Consider the following 20,342-nt stretch of genomic DNA (forward strand, 5'->3'; position numbering starts at 1 on the left):
CCTTAGTCTTGGCATAGAGTTGAGTCCGCCTAAACTTCCCCCATCCACAGTAGCATGTCTACTGTTGTTCAGATTAGTCTCTGTCTCCTAAATAAAAACCACACAGGGGGTAAATGGTATGGGCAGCTCACCGTCTAGCTCTCTTCTTTGGAAATGTGGCTCATTTAGTTCCGGCTGCTGGCAGCTGCCCACTGCTATTCAAATAATTGTTTAGCCTGGACTTTCTAGCTAGTCCCAATGTTCTCCTAGGGGGATATTACTTTAACCAATGTTTATTTATGTATATGCATGTCTCTGTGTGTATACCACATGTGTGAGGTGCCTGAGGAGGCCAGAAGAGTACCAGATCCCCTGGAGATAGATAGGCAGGTGTGAGCCACCATACTGAGGTACTGAGAACCTCTGAAAGAGCAGGAAGCGCTCCTCACCACCAGATACTTTTCCAGCTCCAGAGGAAGTGTGTGTGTGTGTGTGTGTGTGTGTGTGTGTGTGTGTGTGTGTGTGTGAGAGAGAGAGAGACAGAGAGAGAGAGACAGAGAGAGACAGAGAGAGACAGAGAGACGGAGGAAGAGGGGTAGTCTCACCATTTAACTATCACTGGCCTGGAACTTTCTATAGAGACCAGGTTGGCCTCAAACCCATAGAGATCCACCTGCCTTTGCCCCGCTGAGTCCTAAGATTAAGTGTGTGGCAGAAGAAAACATCCATCCCCTGGAACACGGTTGTGAGCTACCACATTAGTGCTGAGACCCAAACTGGGATCCACTGCAAGGGCAGTGAGTGTGCTTAACCACTGAGCCTGCCCTCTCTACAGCCCCAGAAGATGTATTTTTATAGATGGTGTCAAACAGCATATTTCTAGAGAGAGCAAAAATGATCACATAACAAAGGTTCCCCTTATTAAACACTCACTACTGGTCAGACTTTGTTCTAAGTAGCCACACGAATGATGTCATTTGATTTTGACAACAATTTCACAGGCTACGTAATACATGTAGGGCCGCTGTAGGAGGTAAAAGAAATGATTAACTTCTCTAGGCCACCCAGCCATGTCCTGGAACCAGCATGCATACAGTTTGTTTGCATTTTACTTCCTTTGAGACAAGTGTTTCCCTGCGTCCCTTAGGCTGGCTCTCTGTAACCCTTCTTCCTCAGACTCCTGAGTTCTGAGGTAATACACGCGCATACATTTTTAACATTTTAAAACTGGCGCTAAAGCACTTATACAACAAAATTTTGATTTTAATCAAAGTAGACGATTCGAGTGACATGAAGGGCTTCCACCAGATATGCAACCATCACTCACATATTTCCAAACCACTCATTGTCCCACGCAGAACTCTAGCCATGGAGCATTATAACCTCCTTGTCTCTGTGAATTGCCTGAACATTGAAATATTCAAGTAGCAAAATCCTACTCTTTGACTTGCTCCTCTGAGCATGTCTGCAAGTTTGTTTTTTTGTTTTTGTTTTTTTGTTTTTTTGTTTTTTTGTTTTTTTGTTTTTTTTTTCAGAGCTGGGGACCGAACCCAGGGCCTTGCGCTTGGTAGGCAAGTGCTCTACCACTGAGCTAAATCCCCAACCCCTTTTTTGGTTTTTTTTGTTTTTTTTTTTTTGTTTTTTTTTTTTTGAGCTGGGGACGGAACCCAGGGCCTTGTGTTTGCTAGGCAAGCGCTCTACTACTGAGCTAAATCCCCAACCCCAACCGTGCTATACCATTAACAACATCTCCTAGCATCCCCACACGAGACTGGCTTTAAACTCTCTGTGTAGCCGAGAATGAGCTGAAATTTCTGATCCACCCTGCTTCCACCTCTCAGGTGCTCAGGTTACAACACATGCCATGACACCTGGTTTAATTTGGTGCTGGGGCTCAACCTCAAGAGTTGTGCATGCTAGGCAAGCATTACACCAAATGGAGAGACATAGCCTCAGCCCCCAAACTTCTTTATGCTAGAATGAGAATCAGTGCACAGATATACCACATTCTTTGTAACCATCCAAAGGTTATTAGACACTTGGGGTTCTCTCCTTTGGGTGACTATGAATACTGCTTCACTGACTGCAAGTACCCATCTGAGTGGTTTGAATTCTTTGGGTCTATATCTAGGAGTGGAATGACTGCTCATATTGGCAACTCCATGTTTAGCATAAGGAAGTGGTGGGTTGTTTCCCATAAGCACCTGCACCATTTCCCAACTCTCCCAGCAGTAAATGAGGCCTTCACTTTTCTTTATTAAAAAAAAAAGATTTATTTATGTATATGAGCACACTGGAGCTGTCTTCAGACACGCCACACCCCATTACAGATGGTTGTGAGCCACCATGTGGTTGCTGGGAATTGAACTCAGGACCTCTGGGACAGCAGTCAGTGCTCTAACCACTGAGCCATCTCTCCAGCCCAGGCCCTTGCTCCTTTACAGCCTCCCTGACACCTTTGATTTCCTCCTGAGAGTTTGGACATTTGAGTATGTGCTTTGCCCACGTTCCACCACTTTGTCCTGTGGTGAGTAGGGAAGGCTCTTTCTACAATTTTTTGAGATGGGGTCTCTCACATAGCTTTGGCTGTCTTAGAACTCACTCTGTAGCCCAGATGGCCTCACTCAGAGATCACTGCCTCTGCCTCCCGAGTGCTGGGATTAAAGGTGTGCGCCACCATGCCCAGCTTCTTCCTACATTCCTGACCTTGAACACGCGCAGGATATATGATCACAGGTATTTTATTTCATTGTACAGGTGGAAGTGTAGGTTATTGCTTATCTTCTGGATAATGTATTTTGATGTCCTAAAAGTCCTAATCTCAATAAAGATCACTTGATCCATGCCATAGCAAAGAAGCCATGGTCAAACCCAAAGTCATGAAGATACTTGTTTTCTTCAGCGTTCTATGGGGTCAGCTCTTATGTTTAAGTCGGGATATATTTTGGGTTAATTTCTCTTTGTGGTGTGCAGTAGAGGTCCAACTCTATTCTATGAGGCAGGTAAACTCAGAGAGGTGGTATCAGTGAGTAGACTGACTGATGAGGCTTTGTGGGGACGGGGAGTTGACTGCCGGTGGATACAGGATTCTTTCTGGGGTGAAGAACACAGTCTAAATTTAGGAAGTGGTAAGGGCTGCCGAATGCTGTGAATGCCCGAAAGCACCGGGTTGCATGCTCTAAACAGTGGATCTTATGCTATGTGAATTATACCTCAATAAAGCTGTTATTAAAGGAACAAAGAAAAGGAACAGCTGGTGGCCCAGATGAGGGAGGACACACTGACACCCCTGCCTCTTGCTTCGAGGAGAGAGGACCCGTTGCACAGAGCCTGCTGGCCATGGCCAGACCCCGCCGTGCAAGAGACTGTTCTAGATTAAACAAACGCCCCCCTACTCTTCCACACCACTCTTCAGAGAATAAAAGCTTTTCTTTCCCATGTTTTCTCACTCCTGCGTAACCCTTCCTGGGTCCCTCACACAGTTCTCTAGCCATTCTCCCTGTCCCTTTGTCCAAATGGTCAGCTACAGAGGCCATGCATCCTCTGTTCAGGCCTCGACCAAGGTCACTCAAGGGTCAGATGGAATTGGAGGGGACAAGGGCACTTTTTCTGCAAGTCTGTTCCCTGGTGTCTAGAGCTGCATGAAGCCCATCCTACTAAGATCCATGCAGTTCAAGATCGTCATCATGGTGTCACACTGCCCATGACCTGCCCTGTCTAGCTCCCTATGTGCTGTCTTTATATCATGGTGTCACACTGCCCATGACCCGCCCTGTCCAGCTCCCTATGTGCTGTGTGTCTTCATATCATGGTGCCACACTGCCGTGACCTGCCCTGTCCAGTTCCCTATGTGTTCAGTGTCTTCATATCATGGTGCCACAATGCCCATGACCCACCCTGTCCAGCTCTCTGTGTGCTGTGTGTCTTTATAAACCATCTAAGGCACAGCCTTTTCCACAGCTCTGCAGATGGTTGAAGGCAGCTTTGCTGGCCCAAGACTAGCTCTTTTCCACAGGCCAGATCTTCCTTTATGTGCTTCAGTGGGATCTGTGCCTTTGTTTTCCATGTCTGTCTGTCTGTCATTAGGGGTGGGAAAGCTGATAATAATCGAGCTATACCCTGTACACCAACAGCCAAATGCCTGCCTTCTTGCGCCTCCTCCAGGGTCCAGAGCTAGCAGGCAGGGTGTCTGATTCCCAGGAAAAGCTGTTCAGCCAAACTTAGCACAGAACAGCAATTCAGGAGCTGAACTCTACCTAGCAACAAGATTAGCAGCTGATTTTGCAAGCTGGTATTTTTATCCTCGGATGGGAACGGCTGAGAGCGGCCACCTCCTGCTCCTCTGAGTGCTTCCCTCCTGTTCTACCCAGGGACCTTGCTCCCTACAAATCCTTCCTGGCCCTGTGCCCAGCTGTGTCTTCCCTTCTTAGTAAGGCAGTTTCTGACCAACCGAGGTTTGGGTGGGGCCTCAGAGCTTCCAGAGCGAAGCATCTACCCTGGGTCCATCAGGAAACATGAGAGTCCAAGCCTCCGAGGTCCAGGTCGACCATTCCTCCTCTCCCAACTGCCTCGCCTGCCTTTCTCCTAGCCTTCTCTCCTGTCCCCAGCATTTGTGCTTTATAAGGCCCTGGCACTCTGTGGCCTACCAGACAGGAACTCTGCAAACGGGGCTCCTTCATTCTGTGCTCCTGAAATCTGGTGTTTTCTGGCCCATAACTTCTGCGTGCACACTCAGCCTGTCCTCTCATCAGCCTTCACAATGACAAGAGCCTTTTGGAAAGCTCAGGAGCTTTCTGTGTGGACTGGACTTCCACCCACAATTCCTTTCTTTGGGGAGAAAGATACCAGGATGAGATGGCAGAACCGGGCTTCTGGTGTGAGGACAAGACAGCGCAGACCCACTCTCTCTAGGGCTTCTCCCCATCGATACCATACGACACGTACAAAGGGACCCAGAGAGCTGAAAAGAAAGCGGCACACTGGCTGGGGCCTGGTTCTTGAGAGCTACGCTGTGGCAGCTCTCCTGGTTGCTGTCTTAGCTCCCACATGCTGGGATTAGGCACAGAGAGCCCTGCAGTGCGAATTTTCTACAGGAATAACAGAAAATAAGCAAAGCACAGGAAAATCTACATCTTGTCGAAGGACTGGGAAATAGAGTCAACCACAGCTGGGACGGGAAGGAAGAGGCAGTGCAACCTTCTCTCCTCAGAGTGCTACAGGAGCCCGGCCGGGCCCAGCGGAAGGACCATCTACTGTGGCACGCAGCGCACCACAGCGGAAATGCCGGGTCTCGGAAACTGCCATGCCCGTGAAACTGTATCTCACAGAGTAGTCTAGATGCTTGCTCAGGTTAGACCAAAAAAGGACAAGCACCTGCTAAAGCAACCTAAAGAGGAGTGAGAGTCCCTTAGGATAACCACCAGTTTCCATGATCTGATAGATGCTCACACACAGTACCAGAAGCTGGGAAAGCCACAGTTTGAGAGAAGTAATCAACTGATGTCCATTGTAACACTACAGTTCCCTCACAGAGACTGGAGAGCAGCTATCATTAAAATGCTCAGGCAAAAGAGTTACCAATTATTTTGACCTAAGCAGCAAAACACTCAATAAGTTTATTTATTGAATGGTTGTTTTGTTTTTGAGACAGGGTCTTCCTATGCAGTCCTGCCTGTCTGGGAATTAACTGATTGATTAATGGAGACCAAGACAGACTGCAACTCAGAGGTCTACCTGCCTCTGCTTTCCAAGTGTTGAGATTAAAGGGATTAAGACACCATATCTGGCTTTCATAAGTTTGTTTTTTTATAGACTTATCATTTTATTATTTTATTGGATTGTATGTATATGCTCGCACACACACACATACACACACACACACACACACACACTATATATATAATACACACATTCACCTCTGTGTATGCACACATTCACCTGCATGTGTATGCAGGTGCTCTAGGAAGCTAGATTCCCTCAAGCTTGTTACAGGTTGTGAGCCAGCTATGCTGCCAACAAAAATCTGGGTTCTCTAGAAGAACAGAACATGCTCCTAACTGCTGAGCCACCTCTCCAGTCCCTAAATTTATTTTATTTATTTATTTATTTATTTTGGTTCTTTTTTTCGGAGCTGGGGACCGAACCCAGGGCCTTGCGTTTCCTAGGTAAGCGCTCTACCACTGAGCTAAATCCCCAGCCCCCCTAAATTTATTTTTTATGTAAAGGACCCAAGTGAAAAATATAAAACTGAGAAATGCAACCCCTGGATTTAAAGCCTGGCTGCATGGACTCAGGAGTGCACCAGTGAGGACTGAGGTGGCAGCCCTGAAGGCAGGCCAATGGGATTTACTCAGCAACAGACTGGAAAAAAGAAAGGCTCAAGGCCTCAGGAACATGTGTGGGGGATTGGGGAGGGGTGCGGCGAGGTGTGTGTGAGGGGAGAAGCAGATCTCACTGGAGTCCATGAGGGGGAAAGAGTTAGGGATCAAAAATTACCCAAAACATGTTTGAAAGCACTCCAACTGTCACAAAGGAACCAAACCTATAGTTTTTAAGAAGTGGATCAAATACTAAATAATGCAAAAACCAAATCAATTCACATCATAATATTAAATCAATTCGCATCACACTATTAAACTTTTAAAACCCAAGGCGGGCTGGAGCAATGGCTCAGAGGTTAGAACACTGACCACTCCTCCACAGGTCCTGAGTTCAAATCCCAGCAACCACATGGTGGCTCACAACCATCTGTAATTGGATCTGATGTCCTCTTCTGGTGTCTAAAGACAGCTACAGTGCACTCAGATACATAAATAAATCTATAAAAAAAAAAAAAACCCTCAAGGCAAAGGGAAGAAGTTACAGCATCCCAAGTGAAGCTGGTGTATATCCCACAGAGACACACAGTCCACATGGCAGTAAAGTCTCCCTGGAATCCACCATGGTCAGAAGCAGAAGTGTTTTCAGGTGCTGGAAAGAAAAACAAACAAACAAACAGACAGACAGACAAACAAAACAAAACCCTCTTACCAAAAAACTCAATATCCAACAAAACCTTTCCAGGGGTGTGGAGAAAATCCAACTCCAGATGAAGAAGAAAGAGAATGGATTCCCTACGACCTAACCTCAAGGGTCAAATGTCCCAAAACAAGCAAAGGTTACAAGGAAAAGGGAAGTGAGTGATGGGAAGGACTAGACTGAAGAGATGGCTTAGCAGTTAAAGCACTTGCTCTCCCAAAGGATCCAAGTTTGATTCCCAACACACTTGTCAGGCAGCTCCAGAGGACCTGAGGCCATCACTGGCCTCTGTGAGCGCCTGCATGGTTGCACTCTCACAGGTGCACTCTCACAGGTGCACTCTCACAGGTGCACTCTCACAGGTGCACGCTTTTTCTTTTTAAAGATTATTTATTTATTTATTTATTTATTTATTTATTTATTTATTTAATGTATGTGAGTACACTGTAGCTGTCTTCAGACACACCAGAAGAGGGCATCAGATCCCATTACAGATGGTTGTTAGCCACCATGTGGTTGCTGGGAATTGAACTCAGGACTCTGGAAGAGCAGTCAGTACTCTTAACTGCTGAGTCATCTTTTCAGCCCAAGAGAAAACAATTTAATGTAAAGAATAAAAGTAAGGTATGGAAAGCAGACTCTTCACTTCATGGATTTCTTTAGTCACACCCAATGGTTAAAGCAAAAACTTGAGTACCGCCTGATGTGGTTCCTCGGTGTGGAAGGAATCCTTTAACAATTTCATTCTTAAATCAGAGAGGGGAAAGGAACGTTAATGGAATTAAGGTTTAGACACAGTGAAAACGAGGAGGTGTGGACACCAACAGTGTAAGTCACAGATGTCTACTGTGGTCATGCCAAGAGCAACCACTAAGACAGCTATAGGAAGCTCGTTGCTCTTGCCCAGGTTCAGGTCCCAGAGCCCACGTCAGGTGTCTTACACTGCTTCTAACTCTAGTTCCAGGAGATCTAACCCTCTCCTGGCCTCCATGGGCTCCGGGTGTGTAATATAGGGAAACACTTACACACATAAGAAATAAATCTTTAAAAAAGACAAATCATCAAAGGTGTGTGCGTGCACACACACATCTGTGTTTATGAGAAATCTCCATCACTGTGATACGACAAACTACCCAAGAACATCCACCTTAAAGCAGGAAGGATTGATTTTGACCCAGGTTTCAATTTCTGATCGCTTGGCTTGTGTTTCTGGGTCATAGTGAGGCGACATCATGGTGATGTATTCAGCAGAGCAGGTAGAGAAGGAGACAGCGCTAAGGAGAGGGAAGAGTTGTGAAGAAACCTAAGATAGGCACAGCCTTCAGCTGCACATCCCTAAAAACTCTGCTCAGGCTGCAATGACGGACAGCCCAGTGGTTAAGACTGTGTTTTAAGTGATCCCAAAAGTTCCAACAGAGAACTACTAAAGCTGATAAACAACTTCAGCAAAGTGGCTGGGTATAAAATTAACTCAAATAAATCAGTAGCCTTCCTCTACACAAAAGAGAAACTAGCCGAGAAAGAAATTAGGGAAACGACACCCTTCATAATAGACCCAAATAATATAAAGTACCTCGGTGTGACTTTAACCAAGCAAGTAAAAGATCTGTACAATAAGAACTTCAAGACTCTGAAGAAAGAAATTGAAGAAGACCTCAGAAGATGGAAAGATCTCCCATGCTCATGGAATGGCAGGATTAATATAGTAAAAAATGGCCATTTTACCAAAAGTGATCTACAGGTTCAATGCAATCCCCATCAAAATACCAATCCAATTCTTCAAAGAGTTAGACAGAACAATTTGCAAATTCATCTGGAATAACAAAAACCCAGGATAGCTAAAACTATCCTCAACAATAAAAGGACTTCAGGGGGAATCACTATCCCTGAACTCAAGCAGTATTACAGAGCAATAGTCATAAAAACTGCATGGTATTGGTACAGAGACAGACAGATAGACCAATGGAATAGAATTGAAGACCCAGAAATGAACCCACACACCTATGGTCACTTGATTTTTGACAAAGGAGCCAAAACCATCCAATGGAAAAAAGATAGCATTTTCAGCAAATGGTGCTGGTTCAACTGGAGGTCAACATGTAGAAGAATGCAGATCGATCCATGCTTATCACCCTGTACAAAGCTTAAGTCCAAGTGGACCAAGGACCTCCACATCAAACCAGATACACTCAAACTAATAGAAGAAAAAGTGGGGAAGCATCTCAAACACATGGGCACTGGAGAAAGTTTCCTGAACAAAACACCAATGGCTTATGCTCTAAGATCAAGAATCGACAAATGGGATCTCATAAAACTGCAAAGCTTCTGTAAGGCAAAGGACACTGTGGTTAGGACAAAACGGCAACCAACAGATTGGGAAAAGATCTTTACCAATCCTACAACAGATAGAGGCCTTATATCCAAAATATACAAAGAACTCAAGAAGTTAGACCGCAGGGAGACAAATAACCCTATTAAAAAATGGGGTTCAGAGCTAAACAAACAATTCACAGCTGAGGAATGCCGAATGGCTGAGAAACACTTAAAGAAATGTTCAACATCTTTAGTCATAAGGGAAATGCAAATCAAAACAACCCTGAGATTTCACCTCACGGCAGTGAGAATGGCTAAGATCAAAAACTCAGGTGACAGCAGATGCTGGCGAGGATGCAGAGAAAGAGGAACACTCCTCCATTGTTGGTGGGATTGCAGACTGGTACAACCATTCTGGAAATCAGTCTGGAGGTTCCTCAGAAAATTGGACATTGACCTGCCTGAGGATCCAGCTATACCTCTCTTGGGCATATACCCAAAAGATGCCCCAACATATAAAAAAGACACGTGCTCCACTATGTTCATCGCAGCCTTATTTATAATAGCCAAAAGCTGGAAAGAACCCAGATGCCCTTCAACAGAGGAATGGATACAGAAAATGTGGTACATCTACACACTGGAATATTACTCAGCCATCAAAAACAATGACTTTATGAAATTCGTAGGCAAATGGATGGAACTGGAAAATATCATCCTGAGTGAGGCAACTTAATCACAGAAAAACACACATGGTATGCACTCATTGATAAGTGGCTATTAGCCCAAATGCTTGAATTACCCTAGATGCCTAGAACAAATGAAACTCAAGACAGGTGATCAAAATGTGAATGCTTCACTCCTTCTCTAAAAGGGGAACAAGAAAACCCTTGGCAGGGAAGAGAGAGGCAAAGATTAAAACAGAGACTGAAGGAACACCCATTCAGAGCCTGCCCCACATGTGGCCCATACATATACAGCCACCCATATAGACAAGATGGATGAAGCAAAGAAGTGCAGACCGACAGGAGCCGGATGTAGATCACTCCTGAGAGACACAGCCAGAATACAGCAAATACAGAGGCGAATGCCAGCAGCAAACCACTGAACTGAGAATAGGACCCCCGTTGAAGGAATCAGAGAAAGAACTGGAAGAACTTGAAGGGGCTCGAGACCCCTTATGAACAACAATGCCAAGCAACCAGAGCTTCCAGGGACTAAGCCACTACCTAAAGACTATACATGGACTGACCCTGGACTCTGACCTCATAGGTAGCAATGAATATCCTGGTAAGAGCACCAGTGGAAGGGGAAGCCCTGGGTCCTGCTAAGACTGAACCCCCAGTGAACTAGATTGTTGGGGGGAGGGCGGCAATGGGGGGAAGGTGGGGAGGGGAACACCCATAAGGAAGGGGAGGGGGGAGGGGGATGTTTGCCCGGAAACCGGGAAAGGGAATAACACTCGAAATGTATATAAGAAATACTCAAGTTAATTAAAAAAAAAAAAAAAAAAAAAAAGACTGTGTGCAGTTCCTGCAGAGCTCTGTTCCCAGCACCTACAGGACAGCTCAGGACTGTGTGACTCCAGCTCCAAGGGATCTGATGGCCTCTGCTGGCCTCCAAGGGCATCTGGCTTCATATGTACATAGCTACCACTTACACATAATAAAAATAAATCTTTTTAGAAGGCCTTCTCCTGGTAGTCAGTCGTATCTTCTCCTTCTATTACCTTCCAATAGCTCATCTATGTAGACTCCACTAGTGAACTAACCTACTGTCTTACTTTCCCCATCCTGTTACTTCTGAACACGGCTGTCCTGGGGACCGAACTTTTACTGCATAACCTTTTGGGCTCAGCAAACAGGGAGAGAAATTTCTTCAACCCTTAAGGGGTCTACCAAAAACTGTACCTAGGTAGTAGCAGACTGGATAATTTCCACCTCAGTCGTAGAGAAGTGAAGTAAATGTGTGCCCACAGTCCTTGCCAACACAGTACTTAAGTTCTAGCCACTACAACAGGAGATCCTAGAACCAAGAAGTTTAGTAAGGCTGCGGATCTAAAACCAACACACAAATGTTTGTTTTATTTCTATAAACTAACAGAAAACACCAAAACTTGACTACGTCTGGAATCAACTAAAACCCAAGCATTGGGGCACAGGGATAGGATTTTTCTTGATTGGATCACTTGAGGTCAGGAGACCGCTGTAAACCTGGCCCTGCCTTCTCACAGCAGCCTGTATAAAAAGACAGAAGAGACGCACCATGGCTTCGGCAGCAACCAGATCTCTGCTGCTTGAGCAGCACCAGCACCTTCCCCAGGAGTTCCCTGGAGCCTACTGGCCCCTGCTCCATGGTAATCGTGTGCAACTGGAAGGCGGTGATCAGAAATGCAGACTTGTCAGAAGACAGGACACAAGATTCAGTGGAGCGCAAGACTCAGGTGTTGGAGAAGTACAATGCAGAAAAAGACACCGTGGAGCAGACCTGGCACTGCTCTGTGGGGTGGGACCTCAGTAGTTAGGCCCCTGGATGGAGCTTCAGTAGTTAGGTATCTGGCACTGCTCTGTGGGACTGGACTTCAGTAGCTAGGTAACACACAGACGCTTCATCTACTTCTACCTGGGTCGGGTGGCCATTCTTCTGTTCAAATCTAGTTGTGAAGGTTTGTGTATGATTGGCCCAGGGAGAGGCACTATTTGGAGGTGTGGCCTGTTGGAGTAGATATGTCATTTTAGGGGTGGGCTTTAATACCCTAGTCCTAGCTCCCTGGAAGCCAGTATTCTGCTAGCAGCCTTCAGATGAAGAGGTAGAACTCTCAGCTCCTCCTGCACCATGCCTGCCTGGATGCTGCCATGTTCCCACATTGATGATAATGGACGGAACCTCTGAACCTGTAAGCCAGCCCAATTAAATGTTGTCCTTATAAGAGCTGCCTTGGTCATGGTGTCCCTTCACAGCAGTAAAACCCTAACTAAGACACTGGTTAAAAGCATGGACTGTGCCAAACACCCAGTGACTCATTCAAAAACAAGGACTGCATCCTAAATTTCAATACCGGAGGCTGGATCTTCAACCTGGCTAAGGGAGCATCATGTTTGAATCTGTTGCTTTGTACAGGGCATCCTCCTCTGTACAAGTTTGTGGTTATAAAATAATTAGTAAGAAAACAGCTAACACTTGTATTTATTTTCTAGTCCATATTTCGTACCTAATTTTTCCTCCCTTAAGCCATCATTTAAAAATAAATCCTGCCACTGAGGCGCTCTTTCAGTGGCTTTAGAACCTACCTCTTCGGGATCCCAGCATACACTGAAGGTCACCTGAGATGTCCGTCTCATGGACTGAACAACTTGGCCTTTCCATCAGGAGGCAACAAGTGCTGGATGAGCCAGACCACAGCCTATAAACTTCTCTAATAAAGTGCCTTTTAATATGTATAGATTCACCCCATCAGTGGTTTCTCTCGAGAGCTCTGGCATGCATGCATACATACAAAACACATGCAGAATGCATGAAATTATAAAAGTTTCCCAACTTGATACAAGTTAAGAGTTATCTGAGAGGAGGGAACTTTAATTGAGAAAATGTTTCCATAAGACTGGCTTGTAGAGTATTTTCTTAGTGAATGATGTGGGAAGTTCCAGTCCATTGTGTGTGGTGCCACACCAGGCAGGTAGTCCTAGACGGTACAAGAAAGCAGGCTGAGGAAGCCATGATGAGCAGTCCGATAGACAGTGTTCTACCATGGTTTCTGCCTTGGTTCCTGCCTGCATGTAGGTTTTCTTGCTTTGATTTCCTGTCCTGACTTCCCTCAATGATGGACTGTAAGCTGTCAGATGAAATTAATTCCTCCCCAAGTTGCTTTTGGTCATGGTATTTTATCACAGCAAGAGAAGCCCTTAAACAATAATGAAATACTTGATTGATTTGAAATGTTTGAAAACATACCATGCTTGTGGCTTGGAAGACTCAACACAGGAAAGAGGTCAAATCTTTCAAACTGATTTATAGGTTTAATCTAATTCTAACATTAGAATTGTGACAAAGTGCTGGGCATAACACTGAACTTGAGGCTCAAGTGGGAGGGCTGTGAGTTTGAGAGCTGAGTGGCAAGTCTGCCTTGAAAACGCAACCCTCAACATGGCCTTTTGTAGAAATGCATACTGTTCTAAACTCTAAAATTTATGTGCAAAGAGCATACAATAAGTAAAAGAGATACAAAAAGGCCTCAATGTGTTGGGCCTACAAAATATAGAACTAAAACCGTGTTGGTGGAAGGTAGATACACAGATGACTGGAACTCAACAGAAAAAGAAATTATGCCCAATGCTCCTTCTCCTTTTGGTTGAGTACTTCACTGTGTCCCAGGATATTCTCTTGGACTCAAGTGATCCTCCCACTGCAGCTTCTCCAGTAGCTAGAATCATGGGCACTCACTAGTACTCTATGGTAATAGGGTAGGTTGGTCATGAAGAAAGGCCAAAATGTGCTACAAGTAAGAGACAGAGCATGCTCTAGAAAATCATGATATACAGAGAAAGGTGGGAGAGGGTAAATGACGTTACCTATACACGTCATGGCTCTGAGGTAGGGAGGCTTTGTTTGGGCCTTGGTCATGTTCCAACGCATTTCCATTTGGGAAAAATCTCTCTCTCTCTCTCTCTCTCTCTCTCTCTCTCTCTCTCTCTCTCCCTCCCTCCCTCCCTCCCTCCCTCTTTCTCTCTCTCGTTTTGCTGTGTAGCCTTGGATGTCCCAGAACTCAGTGCTAGTCTCAAATCCATAGATGATCCACCTGCACCTGCCTCTGCCTGCTGGGCGCTAGGATTAAAGGTCTGTATTATCATGCCAGCCCTTTTCTTACACTGTCTAGTTTCTTTAACTATCCATTTGTCCTTAGTCCAACTCTTTGTTCTGGAACACAAGATCCTTGGAAATCTCAGAGGGTGTCACTCGGGATTCTGTTCTGTTCCTATTACAAAACCTCACTTTCCAACATTTTATTAATTACATTTATTTGTATGTATGTGTACACGTGTATGCATGTGTAAAAGTCAGAAGATAACGTGTCAAGAGTCAAGTCTCTCCTTCTACCATGCGGGTTCTGGGAAGTCAAGTTGTCAGGCTTGGTGTTGAGTGCCTGTGCTATCTATCCAGCTGCCTCGATTCACTTTGGAGGAACAAAGGGACAAAGGGAGGTCATGGCGGGAAGACCATCCTTTCAGTGAACAGTGCTGAATCCAGGAGACCGCACGCCCTCAATCTGTGTGATCCAGGCTTGCAAATCAAAATCCCTACATTTTACATAAAAATTCCCTCAAGACGGACTTCAGACTTGAATGTAAAAATGTAACAACAAGGGGTTGGGGATTTAGCTCAGTGGTAGAGCGCTTGCCTAGGAAGCACAAGGCCCTGGGTTCGGTCCCTAGCTCCGAAAAAAAGAACCAAAAAAAAAAGTAACAACAAAATTTCAAGAAAAACATGGGAGAAAGTCTGAGATCTAGGATAAGATTTTTTTTTAGATCTGACGCCAGAAACTGATTCATAAATGGAAATTTTGAAACACTGGATCTCATCAACATTAAAAACTTTTGTTCAGGGATAGCAAGACTATGTAAAAGTGCTGAATTACTAACTACTCTGGTGTTGTGGAGAATATATTTGGACTTCTTATAGATTTCTAGGCATGTAGACTCCCCAAATCCTTGGAACCTGTTGGAGTGATGGTGTCTTGTGTGCTAATGAGATACATTGTGGCTGCCGCATCCTAGGTAGCATCCTAGGATGGCTGGTGACCACTACAAAATCTATCCCAGGACAGGGAAGGGCTAAAAATTATACTGACCACAACGAGCCTTCATTAAACCCCATTCAGACACGGTAGCCAGTTAAAACCTGTGAATGTTCCTGGGCTGTGGTCTAGGAAGGCCCTTTCCACAGAGATTACTCTGAGTCCTCATTTGCATGTTCTGTTAATGCCTGTGAAGTACCTGGGAATTTCCCTAACTCTATTAAGTTGCCCAAGGAAATTAACTGAGTTTGAGCAGAAAGTTCTAGAAACCCAGGTTATAGCCAGTCACGCAGAAGAACAGGTGAGACACCTGGGGCTTGTGACTGATTCTGAAGAGGGGCTAATGAGGGAGACCACACCCTCAATCTGTGTAATCCAATGTTATGGCCAGGGAGACAGGATGAGAACTGAGTCAAACTGGAGGATACCAGCTTGGGTCAGTTGCTGCCCACTTTTTGGGGACATAAAAGTCTTCTATATTGATTGTTATATATGTATATAAAAGCATGTATGTATGTATGTATATATGCATGCATGCAGCCATAGGAAAACATTAAATTGCACAGCCAGCAAATGATTTTTATCTAGAATATATAAAATGTACATAATCTGACACTTATAAAAAACAATGAATTCAATTAGAACCTGGCCAAGACTCACAGAGTTCGCACCATGTGTGACAGAAAGCACTTAAGAAGACTGCTCAATGCTCAGTCACTGGCCACCGGAGGCATGAACATTAAATCAGGAGATGCCTTCTCATATCTATTAGGAGGGACAGAATGTTTAGTGATGTCAGACGCAATGGCATACCTTTAATCCCAGAACTTGGGGTTAGGCAGATCTCTCTGAGTTTCAGGCCAGCCTGATCTACGCAGTAGGCCTCATTTCTAAAAACCTAAACCAATCTTGTTCCAACCTGTATCATTTCCTATTACTACTGTCACAAACGATAACAAAATCAGTCTTATACAGAACAAAGTATTCCACAATCTAGATGGCAGAAGTCCCTGAGTTCGTGGTCAGGGTTCACCCACAGCAGAAGCCAGGGATCCACAGCAAGTCTTCCTGATTCTTCCAACTCATTGCGTTTATGGAATCAGGCAATTATTTTGGGTGGTTTTAGGTCCACCCAGGAATCCAGAACAATCTGCTGTTCAGGGTCAACTGCTGGAAACTTAAATTCTACCTACAACCTTGATCCCCGCCCCACCCCCACAGGGCCTGGCCAGGACTCTGTGGAGCCACCACTCTGCTTATCACAGCAGAGACAATCTGGGCACTGATGCAGGGAAACAGGAGCTCGCGGTGCGGCTGGTGGGGATGTAGTGCTGCAGCTGCTCTGGAAACAGTCTGACAGCTTTACTAAAGTTACACACGCACTTAAACATATGACCTAGCAGTTACATTCTGGGGTATTTATTCCAAAGATATAAAGATGTCTGTTCACCCAAAAGCCTGTACATGAATGTTAATGACAGCTTTGTTTGCGATAGGAAAACCAACCTGGAAACTGCCACTGGCAGCAGGGACCTGAGGCTCAGCTCCCCTTCGCCATTCCTTCAGTCTTTAGAGACCTCAACACAGGAAAGACTCCATCCTTGACTTCGGTGCAGAAAGAATTTTATGACAAACAAACCAGCAGAGGCAAAGTTGGAATTTATTAAAAACAGAAAAGCGCCCAAGAATGTACGTATCTTTTAAAGAGGAGTTGCAAAAACTATTAAATACCCATGTATGAACACACGTGTGGTGGCAGATGTTGATATCAGGCATCTTACCTGCATGTATGTCTGTCTGCTGTGTACACCCCTGGTACTTGTGGAGGCCAGAAGATGGCATCAGGTCTTTGCAGCTGTAGTTACAGATTGAACTTCAGTCCTCTAGCAAAAAACAGCCAGTGTTCTTTTTTTTTTTTCGGAGCTGGGGACCGAACCCAGGGCCTTGCGCTTCCTAGGCAAGCGCTCTGCCACTGAGCCAAATCCCCAGCCCACAGCCAGTGTTCTTAACTGCTGAGCTGTTTCTCCATCCCTCTACCTTATTTCTTGAGAAAACATTTCTAATTGAACCTGAAACTCTCCAACTGGTTACAATTGCTGGCCAGCAAGCTCCAATGATCTTTTTTATGTCTGCCTTCCCAGTGCTGGGATCATAGTATGTGCTGGGTATCCAAACAGGTCTTTGTGCTTGTATGGCAACCATGTAACTGCCCTACTAAATGAGCCATGTCCCCAACCCCAAGAGTTGCTAAGTTTAAAAGTCTCAATGTTTTTTCTTTATTTCTTTTTTTTTTTTTTTGGTTCTTTTTTTCGGAGCTGGGGACTGAACCCAGGGCCTTGCGCTTCCTAGGCAAGCGCTTTACCACTGAGCTAAATCCCCAACCCCTCTTTATATCTTAAAAAACAAAAACAAACAAACAAAACAAACAAACAAACAAAATAACGGGATCTTACTATGTAGCATGGACCTGCCTCAAGTAGCTACATAGACCAGGCTGGCCTCAAACTCACAGAAGAGTACCTGCCTTTGCCTCCCAAGTGCTGAGATTAAAGGCATGAGGTACCATACCTGGCAAAAGATATTTATTCAAACTTTCATCAAGGGAGTCAAGAGACACTCAGGAAAAGAACACGACATACCCAAACATGGGTGTGGGCTTCTGAAGGGATAGCCAGAGCTATATATCTTGGCATTAAATATAATCTTAGCGGTACTCAAGTTATACAAAAGAGTTGCTAAGAAATTTCTCTCTTCCCACCCCCAGGGTCTATGTATCCCTGGCTGGACTGGAACTTACTATGTACGCCAGGCTGGCTTTGAACTCACAGAAACCCACATGCTTCCCGCCCCCCTCATCCTCAGTGCTGGGATTAAAAGCATGCACCATCATGCCAGACCCTCTAGATAAACAGGATCATCGGGTGGCTCTGAAGCTGCCCTGGACAGGTTGGGCCACTTGGGTAACATAGGGTTAGGATGTCTCTTACAGGTTTACAGATGGGAATGAAGGCCAGGTAACGCTGGCATGCATCTTCTATCCCAGCACTTGGAAGGCAGAGGCAGAAAGATCTCTGCACATTTAACAACAGGGTCACCGGGTTGGGGATTTAGCTCAGTGGTAGAGCACTTGCCTAGCAACCGCAAGGCCCTGGGTTCGGTCCCCAGCTCCGGAAAAAACAAAAAACAACAACAACAACAACAACAAAAAAAAAAAAACAACAGGGTCACCCAGACAGACAACACCTACACCAAATACGAAAAATGGAAGGAGTCAGAGACAGAAACAGAGAGGAGAAAAAGGCCTTAAACAAATGTTAAATATGATAGAAGTTTTGATTCTCAGTGAGAGAGGTTTAAGCAGATTCCAGCTTTTTTCTTTTCTTTCTTTTTTTTTTTTTTTTTTTTTTTTTTGGTGGTGTTGTGTGGGGCCTTTTCTTTTCTTATTTCCTCTACTTTTTCCTTTTCTCCTGTCTCACAAACTATTCGGCCCAAATGTGCTTTGCTGAGTGGATGTTAAGTTACGGTACACCCACGTACTCAGCTATGCTACTCTGCAAGAGAAAGGAATAAACCCCAACACACGGCAACCCGAGTGGGCATCTGGGAAAGTCTGGTGTTCAGTAATAAAATACTGAACAACTGCACATAAACCACACATGAAATGGTTCACTACAGTGAATGAGAATAAATTAGTGGTCTCCAGAGGTTAGGGCAGGATACCTAAAGGAAGTATAATGGATTGTAGAGGCCCAACAGTTCTATATTGATTCTGCGCGCGCGCACATACACACACGCACACACACACACACACACACACACACACACACACACACACACACACACACAACACACGGGGGGGTGGAGAGAGGTGGTGGTGGGAAAGACAGAGAGGGGGGAGGGAAGGAGGGAGGGAGGGAAGGAGGGAGGGAGGGAGGGAGGGAGAGGAGGGGAAGGAGACTTGGTTTTGATCTTGTGCTGTTTGCACTGGGGAGGCATCTTCACAACTGTGCAGTTGTAAAACCAATCTAGGATTATTTTTGGCTACACATGAAAGGCACCCATGTGTGAAAGGTAATCATGGTAGGTTATGACAGCCAGGCCTACAGGACCATTTCATCCTGGCCATCTTTGTCTCCATAAGAGGCATTCAGCTAGGCCCATCTCTCAGCTAGGATCCCAGATCCTAGATACTCCTCCCTACAGAGACCAAGGACAGAGCAGTCCATTCTCAGTTAGAAATTCCAAGTCTTATCCTGCAGCCCTCACTCCGCACGCTTGTCAGGAGATCCTCCCTGGCTGTGCCCTCAGACCGGCTAGACCCTGCTGTCCACCCCAAATGCGCTCACAGTGGAGCCCACTAGTTCTCCCACTCCTACGCAATAATCAGACCAGGTAGGCTGGCGGAAGATCCACAGGGCCACCATCCCACGCCTTGACCCTGCAGGGAGCGGTGGGATGGGGAAAGTGGGTATTGTGGTGGTCAACCCTGACACTTGCTACAGCAGCCAGTTGCCCCTACAGTGGGGACCACTGGCTTTTAACTCTTCCAAGAGCCTAGAAAAGGGCCTTTTTTAACATTTCGCCTATTTAATACAGCAACAAATTAAAGTTTAGTGTTTTAAAAAGCGCTGGTGATGGATGCTGGTGATGGCTGTGCCACCGTGGAATCGTAAAACTGGTTGAAGTGGGGCCTTCAGGATAGCTCAGCAGGTAAAGGCTCCTGACTGACCACCTGAAGCTCCACCCCGGGACCCACATGCAGAACGAGAACCAGTTTTTACATGCATGTGTGTCTGCGCGCGCACACGCACGCACACACACACACACACACACACACACACAATGTAAAACAAACTAATTTTATGTAATTTGTATTTTTCCACAATATAAATATAAACACAAAAGCTTCCTGATGGTGGTGGAGTATGCCAAAGGTGAGTGGGGGGAGAAAAGGGAACTGGTGGGTTTTTCTAGGCTGGGAGAGGGGCACCCTGAAGTAATATTTGAAGCTTTGTAGTCTTGCAAGCAGAGAAAGCAAAGAGGTAGCAGTTGGAAAAATAAGGATTAAAGGAATTTGGATGGGTCTGAGGCACCCTGGGTGAGCCCTCCAATGGGAGAGACTAGGGGACCACTGGGCCTTCTAATTGTTGCCTTCCTGTGGTTTGAGTAGCGAGCTGCTGGGGACTATCAGGCGCTCTCCCTCTTACAGTTTGGGTAAGTAGAGGACCATTCCCTCACCCCTGTA

The 20,342-nt window shown here is 45.4% G+C and overlaps 1 long non-coding RNA gene across 1 annotated transcript; it reads left to right on the forward strand.

The window, feature by feature from the left end:
* The first annotated feature begins 1,511 nt into the window (after window positions 1–1,511).
* LOC148001435 (uncharacterized) lies at window positions 1,512–16,976 on the forward strand. Its single transcript, XR_015637542.1, has 2 exons — window positions 1,512–1,656; window positions 14,736–16,976. It is a non-coding gene; the product is annotated as an uncharacterized LOC148001435 (long non-coding RNA).
* Window positions 16,977–20,342: the final 3,366 nt, after the last annotated feature.

The sequence above is a fragment of the Rattus norvegicus genome, chromosome 14 (assembly GCF_021556685.1).
Source record: "Rattus norvegicus strain SHRSP/BbbUtx chromosome 14, alternate assembly SHRSP_T2T, whole genome shotgun sequence".
NCBI classification, from domain to species: Eukaryota; Metazoa; Chordata; class Mammalia; order Rodentia; family Muridae; genus Rattus; species Rattus norvegicus.